The sequence below is a fragment of the Garra rufa genome, chromosome 1 (genome assembly GCF_049309525.1).
Source record: "Garra rufa chromosome 1, GarRuf1.0, whole genome shotgun sequence".
In the NCBI taxonomy this organism is placed as follows: Eukaryota; Metazoa; Chordata; class Actinopteri; order Cypriniformes; family Cyprinidae; genus Garra; species Garra rufa.
Genome location: NC_133361.1, coordinates 94,598,170 through 94,612,734, shown reverse-complemented (window position 1 = coordinate 94,612,734; position 14,565 = coordinate 94,598,170). Strand labels below are relative to the sequence as shown.

The 14,565-nt window shown below is 41.9% G+C and overlaps 1 protein-coding gene across 1 annotated transcript in view; it reads right to left on the bottom strand.

Moving 5' to 3' along the window:
* The window catches only part of LOC141322419 (uncharacterized), a 342,413-nt gene that overhangs the window by 292,669 nt on the left and 35,179 nt on the right, over positions 1-14,565 (bottom strand). The gene's annotated exons all lie outside the window — the stretch shown is intronic.

Here is a 14,565-nt window from a genome sequence, read left to right as displayed (position 1 = left end):
GAAAACATCATGATCATGTGTAATAAACCATAAATCATGATGATGTACCCACCTTAGTTAATGTCGTAATTAAAGTGTTGATCATTCATGAAGTCATGATAGAAAGACTTTGAACTCATGTTAGTGTCACGTGAGAAGAAGGAGGTCTGGGTCCAAATGCAGGGGAGAGACTTTAATATAACAAAACACAAATAAACATAAACCAAAAGGCCAACACGGCACACCAAAACACAAACAAAGCAAGATCAGGAACATAAACTTCAGGAATAAGAATCACGAAAAACAAACCACACAGAAGACAATGCAGCCAGAAAGAGCAGTGAGACATGAGAGTTCTTATAGACCAGATAATAGTGAGCAGGTGTGAGTGTAATCAGTGCTAATGACAAGACAGGAGTGTACAATTTGGGGAAGTGCTGTGGAGGGAAGGGAAAACAGCGACCTCAGGTGGCTGAGGGAAACCCCACAGCCCAGATCATGACAGTTAGTTCCTGATAATTCATGAGACATTAATGCATGAAGTAACACATAATTCATGCATGAATTTATGCATTAATTCATGGTAATTCATGTACCCTTACCGTAAAGTGTTACCGAAATTTCAAACATTTAACAGCAGCCAAGTTGTAAATATGCACCCTATTTTAATCATTACTGAGACTTTATAAGTCATTTAAACCTGAAAATTGAGTGTATCTTTGGGCTTCACAAATCACGTAAACATGAAATGACAGTGTTTGTTGCTATGACCTCATAAGTCACAAAAACCCAAAAATGTCCTCACAAGTAGCATAGGAATGAAGTCTGCGCAAAATATAGACTTAGACAAAATCTCAACAGATGGATCTATTCCTTGAAGCATTGGTAGGAAATTATTTGATAACTAGGTCTGTGTCATATGTAGCCTTGTGTTTCTTGTCTTTGCCTTTGTGTTTTCACTGTTCTGATTTGGTTTCTCCCTTCTGGTTTCCCCGTCTCTTTGTTTACTTGGTTTAGCCCTTATGATTAGTCTTCGTTAGTGTTATCTGGATTACCTGTGTTTCTTAATTAGTTTGCCTTTATAGTCATGTTTATAGTATTGATTAATGTTAATTCAGTCTCCGTGTGTGGATTTACCCTTGTGTTCTCCTGAAGATTCTTATTAAAAGTATTTGTAATTTGAAGACTGTCTCCCGTCTCATCATACCAGCACGGCGCGTAACAGTCTGTTGGACCTTGCGAAAGGCATGCCCTAATATTTCACGTTTTTTTTTCACAAGTCCCAATATATCAGTCCCTCCAGGATTTCTCCAGTGATTGTTGCGGCGTAAACTGGCAGATTTTGCGGCAGCTTTTTCAAAAAGTTGCGATTTTTTTAGACAGATTTCACAAACATGTTACGAATTTTTTAAGTGTTCTTTGCATGCTTACTCCCCCAAAGCACAGGAATTCAAAAATTCGGCTTTCTGCACGCTCTGATCACATGCAGATCTGACAGCAGACAATCGCTGCTTTTTCAGAAGGCTGCAGCACAGGTTCAATTAAGAGAAAATCATGTTGTCCCCGTGAAATATTTAGACTTTTAGCATTTTGTTGTGGCTAAGTCTATGTAGGGTAAACACTGGAATAAATGATTGATGAAACTACCGTGTGAAAGCATAAAAATAGTTTTGTTAACTGCCCCTCTCAAGTTCGATAGCACTATCACCTTTGACCACGCAAGGCCTGCCTGACAACTGACAAAAGGAAACCACCACAGACCTAGTTTTACAAACGTTATGAAGTTTTGTTGTTTCAAAAAGTTAGGAGCACCAAAAAAAAAATATTACGAGAACCCAATTTCTTTTTAGTTATCTGCCGGTCTAGATTCTTCATGCCCGATTCTGATTGTTTTACAAGCAAATGGGCTGATTCTGAAAACCTTTTTTATATATTTATTTCATGCCTAAAGCAAAGGGACAAGAATGAAGGAAAATGAGTACATGAACAAGATGTTTATTTTCCCTATTATAGGTACAGCCATTTAAATTAGAGGCAACCACTGCATTTTTAAACAATTACAGTAGCCTATAAATAACAAAAAACAAACAACACATCTCTTACTTAATAGTGTAGACAATATATGCAGCCATCATCAAAGTAGGCTACTCTTTCAATATTCAAAGTGCAAATAGAGGGATATACTAATTAAAGCCTAGATATTTTATATAACCTAGTTTGAGCGCATTGGGGAGTCGCTCTTCAAACGCAGGGTATTAAAATTGCTTTTGAATGTGTGCGCGCGTTTTACTTTTTGGTTTCATTTTAACGACCGCACAAAACTCTCGGCGGTGCTGAATGTGCTTTCTAGAGTGCGGATCGGCCGCATTTTTCTGTCCGAACCCGGCCCGCGTCCGACAGAGCAGTAACCGAACCCGACAGGCATTAAGATATTTATGTCCGAGCCCGATCCCAGCCCGACAATTTTTTTCTCATACTAATGACACATGCACTTTTTTGTGTGGAAAGCCCGCTTTTATTAAGCAACTGCAGGAAGGGGTTCGGAAATGTCAACAGATGAGAGCATCAGCGCAACACCGAATATTCGTAAATTCGTAATTAGCAGCACAGTGAGTAATTACCTACACTTAAAAGGTAGGCTATTTAAATAAAAGACGAACGAAAAAACTAGCGCGGTATTTATATTTTATATTACATATACATTATATATAACGTTTGTGTATATATGTCTATATATAAAATGCATATATTATTTTGAAACCCAAAATAAATGAGTCTCAAACATTATTTACAAACATGTGTGTTTATTTGAACACTTCCGTCAGTGAACAAGCAGCCTACAAAACCCTAAAATAAATCAAATAAATAATACATTTAAATATGTAACTAGCCTAAATAATAATATTAAATAGGCTATTAAACAAACATTCGTTGCAAAAATGTGCAAAACCTCGCCTGGACCTTGTCCGACAGCTCATCAGAATTACTGTCCCGAGGCCGGCTGGACCTTTTTTCTCTTTCCTATTACACAGCTGCTGTTTTTAATAGCAAAGTGATTACATTTATTTTTGTTTATTTAGTTTATAAAGTAAATTTAGAAATATATTTGGAACACTTTTTACTTGTTGAATTCAAGTTTTTGTTTTTTAAAGTAACGACCAAGCAGCAGATTAATTTAGCCGTCTCAAGTAATCATGATTTAAATTAATTTTAGTATATCACAAGCATATCACAATATTAGTTTAATCGTTTAACCTAAATGTGTGCTATATTTGGCGCATATCCAGTCATTTGTGCAGAGTGAATGCTGAAGCTGGCTTTGCAGGACATGGAAGCGCCGGTGTGATGTGAAACTTCATTTCGGTTAGAGTAATATATCATCCGGATCTGTAAATAAATAATTTAAATAATTCAAATCAAAAACAAAACTCTTTCATTATGCCTAATTCATGAAGATGCATTTAGGCATTAAAAGGGGTAAAAAATGGTGGTAATTTCGAGCCCTGAATTGCTTTGCGCGGTCTTTCGCAGTGATATTTGCAGGTAATTTGCGGTAAAGTCGCGGTGATTGGATGAAATTGCAAGGCCGCAAATAAATCGCGGGGATTGGCTGAATTTGCGTGAATTGGCGCGATCGCAACATCGCGAATTTCTGGAGGGACTGACTTACATTTCAAGGTTTGCGCAAATAATTTTAACATAAATAATTTTCTTAGATACTTTTGCATAATTAGCCTAAGTGCTAGTAATCAATGGTTTTAATATTAGAAGCAGTTATTGGTATAATATTAATAATACCAAAAAATATGTTTTTTAGGCTTATTTCCATATTATTGTTACAACATAAATGCATGATCTCATAATAACAAATGTTCAGTGAGAAAGCAGGATATTGAAGGCAGGGTTAGTATTTGTCATGTGATCTCAACACTTCTGTCCAATGTCTTAAAGGAGAACTCCGGTGTGATATTGACCTAAAGTGTATTGAATCATGATACCGAGTGTAAACGTACCTTGCATATCTCATCTCGTCTTGTCCACTGCTGTCCGAAATCTGGGGTCAGTTAGCCGATGCTCACAACAGCTTGTCAATGAGATCAATGGGGCATCGAAGCAGTCATGTAAATAAATCACTGTTTTACGCCATTTACGAGGCACAAAGTAGCGCCACACTTCATCGGTAGACTTCCAAGGGCCCTGACATTTAAAACGCGACATTGAAAACTCATAAAAAGCACCGGTAGTTTATTTACGAGAAGATTTATACAGACAGTAACTTCAAGGAGTTTAGCGATCGCCGCCATCTTGAATGTAGTCACGTTAAGTCGAATGTCGAGCACGAAGGAAACTACAACCTGATAGGTTGAAAACCTGATACGTTCCTTCCTGCTCGTCACTCGACTTAACGTGACTACATTCAAGATGGCGACGGCCGCTAAACTTCTTGCCGTTACTGTCTGTATAAATCTTCTCGTAAATAAACTACCGGTGCTTTTTATGAGTTTTCAATTTCGCGTTTTGAATGTCAGGGCCCTTGGAAGTCTACCGATGAAGTGTGGCGCTACTTTGTGCCTCGTAAATGGCGTAAAACAGTGATTTATTTACATGACTGCTTCGATGCCCCATTAATCTCATTGACAAGCTGTTGTGAGCATCGGATAACTGACCCCAGATTTCGGACAGCAGTGGACAAGACGAGATGAGATATGCAAGGTACGTTTACACTCGGTATCATGATTCAATACACTTTAGGTCAATATCACACCGGAGTTCTCCTTTAACATTTCTACACTCCTGTGACATTGTTCATAAATATCATTCCTTTATGTAGTGAGTTCATGTTTGAGAATAAAAACCAACCTGTTTGTTCCTCAATATCTTCATGCTTGATTCTGAATGTTTCTTCAATCTTCATGTCTTCACTCTCCTCTTTTATAAACACCATCTTTATAATAGTGTGCCAAGTGGATCTCTGTTGATTATCCAGGAGTTTTTCTGTGTTTGTACACTTTGTCCTGTTTAAGATGAGAATAATTAAAGATAAAATAAATGCAAACTAAACACTCTGGGTCTCAATTAGTTGAGTAGTCAGAGTGAGAGCTAATAGGTTTGATAATAACTGTAAACAAATTACGGTAATTCGAATCTCTGAATCATTTCACAAATGATTTGATTCAAATGATTCGGACAGTTTCTCTCATCACTTATCATCACACGATTGATTCATGATATAGAGAGCGAAACGAGACACTCTCTGTTACTAAAGGCTAACGCTTTAAGTAACACTAAATAAAGCATTACAACGTTATATTTAATAATAATGCGTTTATTTTACATACCTTGTAAAAACGCTTTAATTCATTGGTTTAGTGTTGTCACGATACTGGAATTTCTAACTTCGATACGATACCTTGAAAAATATCGATATTCGATACTATTTTCGATACCACAGAGAAAAAAACTACCACACTATTAGGAGGAAAATTTCTTTTTTAATTTAAAAATAAATATAGTCTAGAACATGACAATGAGGTATATGCATATGTACACTGCTACAGCCCTGTTCAGCTTCTTAACTTCATTTGAGTTTGAACTTCATACTTTATTTGATGTTCAAATAACTTTTTTGTTTCTTTTTAGACCACACTTTTAAAATTAACTTAACTATCTAACTAGAACTTAAGTTAATGGTAAAAGATATTTGTTAAAATTAAATTGTTACGTGATCCGAGCTGCCCAAAACATAAGAATTCAAGCTAATAGAGTAAATGCTTGCCCTGTGAGGCGCTTTGAGATCCATTTGCGTCCTCAGCATGAAAGTTTACGGTCATATCCTTATCTGTAAATGTCACAAATTCACACGAGCATTTCCATTTATGCCTAAAAGTCCATTCTGGCAGTCTGTGTTAAGTTTAAATCTTTACTGAATGAGCGTGTCAGACTGGAACACAGACAGGGAGACAATTAATACTCAGTCAGCGCAAAGACATTCATGTCAGCCGTAGAATGTAGCCTGGCTAACGCCAGACCACGTTATGACTTCGTCATGATTCGTGGTCTGGGAACCACATTTTCTCGTATTTGAGGCGTGGTTTACGAGTGCCCAGAGCCTATTTATTGGGCGATACGAATGTCTATCAAATGCGCCTGTGCGTAGTTCATAGCCAATCGTTTCAATTATACCGAATGGCGTATGTAGAGCGAACGCCTAAAGTTGCTCTTTTTTTCAAAATAAACTTGAGTTCTAAACTACTTAGAAGAACACTATACCGTGTCTACACCGGACGCGACAGTTGCCGCGCCGCAACAGCTAAAGTCTGTGTACACTGGACGCGACAAGGCGACCGTTGCAAATCATTTAAACTTTTGTGTGAGCACGTCATAAATAGAACGCGGCAGCAGAAGGGGCCGTTCACATGTCGCGCCTAAAAACGCGTGGAAAACGCTAGGCGCGCCGCTTTCTTCCTTATCAACAAATAATATGCTACTAATGCTAATAAGCAACTAGTTAATAGTGAGAATTGGTCCCTATACTAAATTGTTACCCCTTTGTTTTGCTGTCAATTAAAGTTTGCTGCATTTAAATCATGGTGTAACTTGTGTACTTAGACAAACTAATTAGACCACAATCTATCAAACTGCTCCATATAACAAAGCTCTGGGGGATTACCTTCATCTCCTAGCCAATCAAATTAAGTTTTCAGCATGTCCATGTACCCTTATCTGATTGGTTCATTTAACCCACTGTGCGCCAGAAGACATCTTTCTTTTCTTTTGGCTCAGCATCGTTCTCCTTGCCGCAATGGTACTCTTAATGCACACATACACAAAGATATGTATATATATTTAATTTGTTCATATTTATATACATTTATAAGTAACATTTATACAAGTTTTATACCGTTAAGTGGACTCCCATCTGTGCATTCAGAATTTCAAATTAGTGTAAACAAAAGAAAAAAAAATGAATAAATTAATTGGTTTGGCATTTTCATTGAAATATTGAATATTATATAATCTGCTTAAACCATTGAGCTAATGCTAAACTATATACTTAGAACCTTTGATACAAAAACTTTGAGAATAAAAATAAAGAATAAAGTGTGCGGTCATTTTCAGCCCAGTGTCTGGCGTATGGTCCTTGTGCTCACTCCCAGTAATTTTGCAACAAAGGTTACTGATAGAGACATAGCTATCAGTTCCTCAATACGAACCTCTGATATAACAATTCTGGGTCTCCCAAGGTTGCCATATTCAAAGTCCAGAGTGTTGTGCGAATACTGTTGATTTTGGTTGATCTCACCAATCACTTGTACAACCTCTCAGAGTCCATCCAAAACAGCATGTGGAAAAGAGTCCTCCTGGCTTGAGAATGCACTTAAAAAATCTCCTGGGAACAGGCAAACTCCAAAAAATCTAAATCAACTTGTGGTCGATTAAGCAAAGGGGACAAATGTGCATGAAGCTGACCCAATATACACAACACAACACAAGATGATGAAAGATAACTTTGAGTTATGAAATAAGTCAAATAAATCAATAAATGAAAAGAGTAATGCATTCAAAAACAAGTGCCATGTGAGAAAAAAAAAGGGCATCTTTGCAAAGAGTTCCTCCAATATAAGCATGTTAGAGGACTCAGATAGATGCCACCAAATCTTTGAAAGGGGCTTATTCTGGAAGTGGTGAACAATCTTTGCTCAAATCCTCTTCAGAAGTGAGATTATCATAATCATTCACATGCTTTACACTCTCAGTCAATCCTTCAATTTGTCTCATGTTAAGGCTAGTTCTCTTACGTGAGGTCTCTGGTACTGCGTAAGAAGTATCTTACGCTAGGGGAAAATCCTTTTCTGCGAGATATTGAAGCCAAAAATTATCCTTAATTTTGAAATAATGTAAAGCGCGTTGCAGCAGCATACAGGCATAGGCGAAACAGCTTGCGCGCCTATTGGCTGCTCTGCGGCAACTGCAGCAGCCTATAGAGCAAGGCTTGGCGCGACGCCAGATCCAATGGGGGCATTTCGCGCCCTTTGCGTCGCTTCCCGCCTAAAAGGGCGTGGTCTAGGCCTATAAAGACAGCTCGTAGGCAGCTATTATCTGATTTTTCATCCTTCAAGCGAAGCACATGCATCGCTGGAGCCGGAGAAGAAGCCGCCGTCGACTGCAAGCATCTCAGCGGGACGAGCCACTGAAGCTGCTGGCCACGCCGCCTTCCGTGCCTTCCTGCTGCGCTTTCCGGCGCCTATATCCTTTATAATCTATAAAGCTGCTGCGATACACACTGTTTCTCTAAAAAGAGCAAAGCGTCTTTTTAAAGATGCCTTCATACGGCTCGTGCAGATGCCAATGGCGACTCTGAGGACTTGCCTTGCCTTCTTCACTGAGACTGCTCCCCCGCCCGCCGCGGTGTAGCGCCGTAAAAAGCGCAGTGCCCAGCGGGCCCCGGATCCTTCCCCCAGCCGACAAAGCTCGCCGGTTCGCCCACCTGCTTTATCGACCTCGTCAGCCTCTGTTCCGGACGTAAAGCGGCTGCTGTCTGCCACCGCTTCAATCGACGCCGCTGACGAGGGGGCCATGAAGGAGGAAGAGGATTTCCGTTCCCCACCAAAACGGGAACGCGCATGCTGCTCAGAAGAGGCGATAGCAGCCCACTTATGTCTGCCCTCCGCTGGACGGCGTGCTAAGTCGGCCCTCCCCTCTAAAACTTGCCGTCAGACGTCAAACCTGCTCCGCCGCGCTTTCGCCGCCGCCAAGCCGCGTCAGCGCTGCGTAACATGGTCTCTCACCGTTGCTGAGAGGCACCCGTGGCTAACGCTTTCTGACGTTTTTCTCGTCTGGCCGCCGCTCCGCCAGACGCGGCCCACGGCCCAGGACTGAGTTGAAACCTGAGCCTCCGAAATCGTCCTAGCACAACTAGGAAAGCGACTGTGTACAAGTCCCGCTGTTGCCGGACCCCCACCAAAGTTATTCGCTCGTCCAGTTCCAGAAAATGTGACTGTTCCAGTGTTTCCTGCAGCCAACAAACCGGCTCCGTCGCCCGTTTGCCTGCACACAAAAGTCGTTCCCATGGCTACACAGATAAACCCCCAAAAGAGTGTATTGTCTGGTGTCCCCGGCCACGGCCGATGGTGTTTCACGTGTCGTAAGAATGCCCACTACCTAGTGCTCATCTCTACACACAAACACAGCGCACATAAAATCGACTCAGATCGATTGCGCTTCACAACCGGCCACGGCCGATGGTGTTTCACGTGTCGTAAGAATGCCCACTACCTAGTGCTCATCTCTACACACAAACACAGCGCACATAAAATCGACTCAGATCGATTGCGCTTCACAACCGGCCACGGCCGATGGTGTTTCACGTGTCGTAAGAATGCCCACTACCTAGTGCTCATCTCTACACACAAACACAGCGCACATAAAATCGACTCAGATCGATTGCGCTTCACAACCAGCCACGGCCGATGGTGTTTTACGTGTCGTAAGAATGCCCACTACCTAGTGCTCATCTCCAATGTTACACACAAGCACAGCGCACATAAAATCGACTCAGATCGATTGCGCTTCACAACCGGCCACGGCCGATGGTGTTTCACGTGTCGTAAGAATGCCCACTACCTAGTGCTCATCTCTACACACAAGCACAGCGCACATAAAATCGACTCAGATCGATTGCGCTTCACACGTGGTAAATGTGCCTGCTTCACAGTGGCCACAGACACCACATTATGCACGTCAAACGGTTTCTGTAAAACGTCAAACGTTCCGCTCAAAAAATTTCAGAAAATGCTGGGTCTCATGGCCTCAGCGTCATCAGTTCTACAGCTGGATCTGCTATGTATGCGCCCACTGCAGTTCTGGCTGAAAGCGCATGTCCCGCGTCAAGCATGGGCGTCCGGTGGGCTTCGTCTCACGGTCAATCAGAAATGTGTCACAGCCCTGAAACCGTGGAAAGCAGTCGACTGGTACCAGTCAGGTGTAAGCCTGGGGACTTCCTCGAGAATAAAAGTGGTGTCTACGGACGCGTCCACCTCGGGATGGGGGGCTCTGCTCGAGGGCAGACCGTCTTTTTGCCAGTGGTCAGAACGGGAAAAGCTCCTGCATATCAATTGCCTCGAAATGCTGGCAGTACAGAACGCGCTGACGCGCTTCTGTCCCCAAATAAAAGGAAACCATGTATTAGTCCGCTCGGACAACATGTCAGTGGTTTCCTACATAAATCAACAAGGCGGTCTCAGGTCCAAAAACCTATACAGACTTGCAGAACGCCTCCTGGTATAGGCTCAGTGCAACCTGCGCTCGCTGAAAGCAGCGCATGTGCCGGGGCTTCTAAACATAGGGCCAGACAGACTGTCCAGGAACAATGTTCCAGCAGGCGAATGGTCTCTACACCCACAGACAGTAGACCTGTTTGCGTCTCCGAACAACGCTTACTGTCTGGAATTTTACTCAAAAAGCAGAGCCCACGAACGGCCCCGCCGTCATCTCTATGCTTTCCCCCCCGTCTCTCTCCTATCTCAGGTGATAGAGAGGGTCCAAAAAAAAAGGATATTTAATACTGCTGGTAGCGCCGTTTTGGGAAAACCAGCCCTGGTTCCCAGCGCTGATGCAGCTGACGAGCACTACCCCGTGGCCGATACCAGTGAGGAGAGACCTTCTCTCTCAGGCCAGCGGCTCGATTTGGCATCCTCACCCAGAGCTGTGGTCCCTTCATGTCTGGGCCACCAGCGAATATATGATGAACTCCCTAAAGGAGTATTAAACATGATCACACAGGCTAGAGCCCCGTCTATGAGACGGCTCTATTCCTCAAAATGGTCAGTGTTTTCGGGCTGGTGCGCAGCCCGCGGCTCGTCACCCACTAACTGTGGTGTGATGGAGGTGCTTTCCTTTCTACAAGAGCTGCTGGACAAGGGCAGAACCCCTTCCACGCTCAAAGTCTATGTGGCGGCCATAACAGCGTTTTTTGACAACGCTAGGCCAGTCAATAGGAAGGAACGATTTAGTTATTCGCTTCCTGAGGGGAGCTAGAAGACTGAATCCCCCCAGACCTCCCTCAGTCCCCGTATGGGACCTTTCTGTGGTACTAGAGGCCATGAAAGGTGGACCATTCGAGCCTCTGAAGACGATTGATTTGAAATACCTGTCTCTTAAGAATCTGTTTCTGCTGGCTCTCGCTTCAGTGAAGCGCATAGGGGATTTGCACGCACTCTCTGTGAGCGCGACGTGCATGGAATTTGGACCTAATGACTCTAAAGTCATACTCAAACCCAAACATGGTTACGTTCCAAAATCCCTCAACACACCGTTTAGGGCACAGGTCATCGCACTGTCAGCCCTACCGGTCATTGATGAGGAAATGGACGCGAGCCTCCTATGCCAGTCAGGGCATTACGAGCTTACGTGTCTCGCTCGTCTGCTTTTAGACAGACAGAACAGCTTTTTGTTTCGTTTTACGGGCGTCCCAAGGGACTGGCCGCATAGAAACAGAGCTTATCCATATGGGATAGTTGATGCTATTGCGCTGGCATATGCTTCCAAAGGCATGCAGTGCCCGCTAGGTGTCAGAGCACATTCCACGAGGGGCGTGGCCTCATCGTGGGCTTGGTCGAGTGGGATTGCCTTGCAAGATATTTGTACGGCGGCGGGCTGGGCCTCTCCGTCTACATTTATATGGTTTTACAACCTGGAGGTTCCCGCCTTACAGGCCAGATTGCTGTCAGTCTAGATGTTCAGTGTTGTCTGACCTGATGTTATCAGCTCGGAATGCTGCGTCTACTGAGCACAGCTCTAGGGTCGACAGTGAAAGTAATAGCACAAGATGTGCCTGGGCAAACTGTGTGAAGACCCTTATTCTTACGTCAGCTCAGGCCGTAACCCCGCCCTGTATGTACGTTTACTTAGCGTCTGAGTGACGCTGCACTATGTGGAAGAGTACGGCGTTGCCCCTCCCTCTTCCCCGGACTCCCTGTGAGTTCTATAGGTGATTATGAACTGTATGAACCCCGGGCTTTCGCCCTTGGGTCTTTGGTGTCAGATCTCAGCATGCACGGCGTTTTACACTGGGTCCCCTAGCGTAAGATACTTCTTACGCAGTACGAGAGACCTCTCGTAAGAGAACGTACTCGGTTACTAACGTAACCTCGGTTCTCTCTAGAGAGGGAACGAGTACTGCGTATCTTGCCGTGCATGCGCGCGCTCTGGTTGCTTCGATGATGAAAAACCAGATAATAGCTGCCTACGAGCTGTCTTTATAGGCCTAGACCACGCTCTTTTAGGCGGGAAGCGACGCAAAGGGCGCGAAATGCCCCCATTGGATCTGGCGTCGCGCCAGGCCTTGCTCTATAGGCTGCTGCAGTTGCCGCAGAGCAGCCAATAGGCGCGCAAGCTGTTTCGCCTATGTCTGTATGCTGCTGCAACGCGCTTTACATTATTTCAAAATTAAGGATAATTTTTGGCTTCAATATCTCGCAGAAAAGGATTTTCCCTTAGCGTAAGATACTTCTTACGCAGTACTCGTTCCCTCTCTAGAGAGAACCGAGGTTACATTAGTAACCGAGTACGTTTCAGTCAACACACTCAGCTGGCCACGAGACACATTTAGTTCTAACAAGCTAGATTATTCTCAACTTAAACTTAAAATCGTTACAGAATCATTCGCAATGTATATTTGTATCAGTAATGCATAAAAGTAAGGAAGATCAGATAATATTAAGTTTTGGATGAAAATTTGTTAGAGACAGAAAAGTTGCAACTATACAGCACAATTTAGTGTTTTGGATGAAAAAAAAAGGTTGTTTTTTGGTTGGTCACATGTAAATATTTTCAAAATAACTATACGTGTATTTATATAGGCCTATACATAATAAATCTACACAGCATGTGAACAAAAACTTATTTTGGATGCGATTTTTTGCTATTAATCGTTTATTAGTCATTTATTTATTGTAAATAATAAATGCATAAATTAAACAAATTAAACAATTTAATTTAATACGTATTGAATAATAGTGATTTAATAATTATATTATATATAATTAGCTGTTTACTGAATTATTATTAAATAATTATATAACAAATGCGTAAACATTTATTATCATATATTTTTTAAAGTACGCAACTAGCCGTTGCTATGGCGATGACGTTATAACTGAATCACAACATTCTCCAGTCGCGAGCAGAGCTAACTTTGCATTACTTGAGTTCGCGCTCACATCCTGCATAGTGTTTGATTCTCATTCAGCACTTTTACACATTTACAGCGACTTATTCAAGTGAACATCGATTATTACCCTCCCAAAACTCAGCACGACGCGGCGATGAATAACCGTCAGCCCGTTAATGCTTGAGAGGAGGATGAGGAGGAAGAGTTTGGAGAAGGACAAGGCTACTTTTAGTGGTCCAAAGTCCAGTCCAGCTTTAGTTCAAGTCGACATGATGGCTGAAGGTGCGTTTACTGCCATAACCAAAGACAGTTTCATAAACTACTGTCAGCTCTTGATATTTTATGTCAACTACAATTATCTTTTTTAAAGACTACATTTTGAGGAATGAAGCCAGTAAAGTGCTCTGAGAGGAAGATACAGCGTTGGCTGTGAAAGGAGACGCTTGGAGGATGACTTTAAGGTATTGTTATTATTTTCCTTACTGTATTTATCTGGTTATTTCACTAATACATAAATACTCATTGTTTTAATGCTGTGTTTTGACCTGAAAGATCCACAGCTGTGTTTTTTGTTTAGTGATAGTTGTTCGTGAGTCCATTGTTTGTCCTGAACAGTAAAACTACCCTCTGTTCCACAAATTCTGTGGTTTTTCAGCCTTTTTGTGTATTTGAACCCTTTCCAACCACGTTGCTACTGGAATGATCCACAGCTTTTGTTGTTTAGTGACTGTATGAGTCTTTTTTGTCCTTTCAACTGTGTGCTGTTCTTCAGAAAAATCCTTCAGGTCCCACAAAATTCTTTGGCTTTCCAGGATGTTGTGGTATTTAAACAACAAGGACAAACAAAGGATGAGAATCAAAGGCATGTAAACTTTTGAATGGCGTCATTTTTTATAAATTCAACTATTTTCTCAGGAACTATATGCAAACATCTTTTATGTAAAATATCTTATCGAGGTCTGTGCTAAATAAAGAATAACACAAATTATGTATGGTCCGTCTTGTTTTGATAAAATAACATTTGACAGATTCTGAAATGGGGATGTAAACTGTATAACTCTTTCATCTAATAATCCTAAAAATGATCTTTTCTCTAGCCTGGTCATCCTACACCTCTTGGTCTCTCATGGGAAACCTGCTACTGTATGGTCTCTGGGAGTGGTCCTGTTCGTAATGTTGTGCGGACACTTTCCCAAAAAGAAGGACCTGCTGGAAATAGGTCGGGATAAATGGTTTGAGCCTGACTTGTCAGACGGTAAGATGGCATTCTTTACTACAAAAAAAGACCAATTGTAAAGTGGGAAAATAATTAAAATTTATAAAAAAAATTATCCTAGGGGGGACACTTCTGGTTTATTATCCACTACAGGGAAATAATGAGAAGAATTACAATGTGCACTGTTTGCACTTAAACC